Source organism: Loxodonta africana, chromosome 4 (genome assembly GCF_030014295.1).
Source record: "Loxodonta africana isolate mLoxAfr1 chromosome 4, mLoxAfr1.hap2, whole genome shotgun sequence".
NCBI classification, from domain to species: domain Eukaryota; kingdom Metazoa; phylum Chordata; class Mammalia; order Proboscidea; family Elephantidae; genus Loxodonta; species Loxodonta africana.
Genome location: NC_087345.1, coordinates 178,370,393 through 178,374,717, shown reverse-complemented (window position 1 = coordinate 178,374,717; position 4,325 = coordinate 178,370,393). Strand labels below are relative to the sequence as shown.

Sequence of the window (4,325 nt, the reverse complement as noted above, 5' to 3'; positions counted from 1 at the left end):
ATGCCACAGAAGAGGGAAAAAGGGAGGCTTTTCTCACTTTAACTGTTCATCTGCAACAGAAAGTCCAGTATCCCTGAGAGAGGAAACACTGCAAGAAGAAGGGAGTGAACAAGTTCTCCCAAATGAAGATTGCTGCTCAAGTATGTTTATTTCCCTGGTTGTATCGGGTCCCTGGTGGCACAGTGTTTAAGACCTCAGCTGCTAGCCAAAAGTTTGGCAGTATGAACCCACCAGCTGCTCCTTGGAAACCCTATGGGACAGTGCTACTCTGACTTATCAGATGGCTTATGAGTCAGAAGTGACTCAAGGGCAAAGGGTCTAGTTTTTTGCTTTCTTTTTTTTTTTGGTTTGTCCTGCTTATCAGGTATAAACTTCACATTTCCCAACCGAAAGCTTGGCAGCACCAAGACATTACAGTAACGGTTAATCTTTAATCGAACATTCTCCATCTTCATGAAATAAACTTTTCTCTCATTGAGTTTCCTTTTCCTTTCTTTCTCAGGCTTCTGTTCTTTGTCTTTCTTCAAGTCTGTGCTATGCCTCAAATGCATTGTAAATGTCTCTGATTTTTAAGTTTAAAGTGACATCCTTCCAAAGGGAGGGGGATTCATATTCATTCTGGTCTTCCAACTTTTCATTTCCTTCTTGGTTATATGCAAATTCTTGGTATCTATAAAGACTGTATATCCCTCTGTTGCATACTTTTGCATACATTACACCATTCCATTCCCGTCCAATTGAACAAAAAGACTTCTTGTCATTTGGAGAATAACAAAATCTGAGCAGTAATTCTGTGCTTCTTGCCCACATAGAAAGTTTGAATGTGGAACTCGATCTTTGCATGAGAGCTCACCTTGGAACAATTAATATTGCATTCTCGTCCTAGATGACTCTAGGGCCCAGTGAGGATAAACCTTACAAAACCTTTGGGGAATGTGAGAATGCAATGTTGGTCCTAGTCACAAGACACAGCCTTGCCCTATGTGGTCTACCCCAACTGACATCCCATGGAATTTTGACTTGGTCCATACATGAGCATTGAATTGTATCTTCTTGTAAAAATACTCAGCATTAAAGGCTGAAATGTGTGGATGATGGGAAACCTGTTCAGCCATGAATGTTACACTGTTTTTGGAAACTCAGAAAATGGGTCGTTCTGAAAGTAGCTCTGTGTTCTCTTCAGTGTCATTTTGCAAAGTCCAGTGACAATGAAAGATCTCACCCAAAATGGGACTGTATGGCTTTCTGGCAACCGATATCCTTTCCTTCCTGCACGAAAGGTGGAGAAGTACCATTTCACAACATGGACAATTCAATTCCAGGATCTTTCAGGTCACTAATGCTTACAAACTAGCTTGAATGTGCAAAAAATATGCATACATTTCTAAAAGAGATCTTGCGAGGATAAATGTTGGAAGAACTATCTTAGTAAGATCCATTCCAATCCTAACCTTTAACAAGAGATGCATGATAATGCTTTTGTGCTCTTCCAATGACCCCGGGTCCCCTAGATCTTCTATATGGTCATGGGAATCAAAAAAGTTAGCATCACTTGATGTTCCACTGGACGTGGAGGAAGTAAGTGATTCTGTGTTTTCTGGGCACTTTAGACTATTTGTTGAGCTTCTGTGTGTCAAGACTGAGAGAGATCCAGAGGAATCTATTAAGCACGTTGGAGATGAGCCACTCTGTGGGAGAAAGATGTGGCAATCTGCTTCTGTAAAGATCACAACCTTGGAAGCCCTACCGGGACAGTTCTGCTCTGTCGTATAGGGTCCCTACGAGTTGGAATCAATTCGACAACAATGGGTTTGATTTGCTAGAATAAGAGAACTCTGGGACTTTATCTGGAGACAAGTTGACTGGATTGAAGGAGCTAGATTACTACTAGGTAGTGAGTGCCCAAGGCATGTACTATTTGGTGTTAGAATTTGATTATATCTCAGGGAAGCTAATGTAGGTCCAATTGGTTGGGAGGTGGACGCTGCTCTGACTTACACAACTGAGCAGGTTCTGAAGGTAAGACAACCTGGGAAGGTATTGTTTGAATTATGGGTTCCAAGGGACTAGGTCGATATATTGCATCTACAGTATTAATTGTTCTTATAATTCCACCTGTGTGCTTCTCTGCATTACTCTGGTCTTTAGCAACCTGCAACAATACAATGTAGTGCTTGGTTGAATCTACCATGATAGTTGTTGTCTCTGAGACCTTCAGTTTTCTATCTCTGATCTTCACCTTTGCTGTTCTGAAGCTTGTCATCAAAAAATTTTGAGTATTCTATCAATATTTGCAGAGAAATGTCAGCTCATCTGATACATTTCTTATGAAAGTCTTGGACCCTAGGAAAGAATTCTGAATGTAAAACTCCACAGTGTGGTAGGAGGGAGTCAGGGAGGAGAGTAACCCATGGCCCACCCCCCCAGGCAAGAAGCAGGGACTCTCAACCCACCAATTTCGTGACCAATTCAGCTTTTTCATAACTATATGGAATGCCACCTTAATCATACACTAAAATCTTATACCAAAAAAGAAACCAAACCCATTGCTCTCGAGTCAATTCTGACTTATAGTGACCCTGTAGAACAGAGTAGGGTTTGCAAGGACGAGCTCATGAATTCGAACTACTGACCTTTTGATTAGCAGCCATTGCTCTTAACTACTGCGCCACCAGGGCTCCAAAATGTTATAAAGTAGAACATAATTTACCCTAGCTTTAAAAGCGAATAGTATTCCAAATAATACAGTTTGGTCAAAATAATTTTCTATAATCCTCCAATTTGTGAAACTAGGCATGAATACCAAAGAGATGGTTTGTTGTATTCCGTGGCACATGGAGGTGGTGTGACTGCCAAGCTGTGAAAATGAGTGATGTCCAGGAGCTCTGGCTGGGAGTGAGTGGCTGTCGTGTCACTAAGGGGCTGCAGGGCACCAGCTGACACTGTCAGAAGGGGTGTCACCAAAACGACTCTCTATAAAATTATCTCTGTAGTAGAGAATGAAGAAAACCAAAGACAAAAGGGAAAGATTAGTCCAGTGGAGTAAAGGACCTCAAGTACGACAGCCTCCACCAGACTGATTCCAGTACAACTACATGGGGCTCGGCTACCTCCACTGATTGCTCTGACAGGGATCAGAACAGAGGGTCTTGGACAGAGCTGGAGAAAAATGGAGAGCAAAATTCTAACTCACAAAAAAGGACCAGACTTACTGACAGAGACTGGAGAAACCCCAGGAGCATGGCTCCCAGACACCGTTATAGCTCAGTAATGAAGCTATTCCTGAGGTTCACCCTTCAGCCAAAGATGAGACAGGCCCACAAAAGAAAACAATTGCCCAAAGGGGCAGGAGGGCACAGGAAAGCTGGTAATGGGAACCCAAGGTCAAAAAGGGAAGGGTGTTGACATGTCATGGGGTTGGCAACCAATGTCACAAAACAAAATGCACAGAACCACAGCCTGGGTCCTGGGTAGCAATTCCAGTGCTGCCACTAGTTTAATGGTATGGATTGGACTTAAAGAGCTAAATGATATAAAATGAAAGAGCTCTATTTTTCCACGGTAGGCTTGAATTTCTGAGCTACATATGAACACATAAAAAACATTTAAAAAAACCCTTCATTTATGGGAGACCAAAATGATGTTTTTGCAAGTAATCTTTCTCATTAAGGCAAATGAAACGTCGCCATATTATTTTTATTTTATTTTGGGTTAGAAAAAAAAAAAGGAAAGCTAACTGAATTGGTGCTGGATGGTTTTGTTTTGTTTAATCTCATTTCAAATTGTATTAGGGCCACATTTAAAGAATGATGTTCAGGGCTGATGATTACAAATCATCCGAATGGGTTATTTCCTTCTCTCCTAACCCACCTTCCAACTTCTGCTTATCTCTGGGGTGGCTGTTTATCATGCAAACGTTTCGAAAGGGATTCTGACAAGTGTTGAAAAATTCGAGTTTGTAGACTAAAGATAGAATAATGTGAAAATGTAAAAAAAAAAAAAATCCCTGTAGTTAGTTACAATAACAAAAACACTTTTCTAAGCCCACCTAACAGCTATCAGTTCAGCTACAGGGCTAAAGCTCTATGCTAATTCACTTGTTGAACCTTCTAATGCATGTCAGTCCGAGCTGGCATTATTGCCCAACTACAGTATTGCTTTCAATCATGTGGTTTCATCTGCTCTCACTACAAGCACACTCTGTTGTTTTCATTGCTGCCGCTGGTTTTATAGTCACTGGTTCTGTCAAATTTTCTGATGTTTTAGCTGCAATGTTGTGGCAATTAGTATTTGTGAACCTCTATCAATAACTTTTTTGAGAAATG

General features: G+C 41.0%; 1 pseudogene; it reads right to left on the bottom strand.

Annotated features, from left to right (window-relative positions):
• Window positions 1-959: 959 nt before the first annotated feature.
• On the bottom strand, window positions 960-3,910 carry LOC100662568 (oxysterol-binding protein-related protein 9-like; annotated as a pseudogene).
• Window positions 3,911-4,325: the final 415 nt, after the last annotated feature.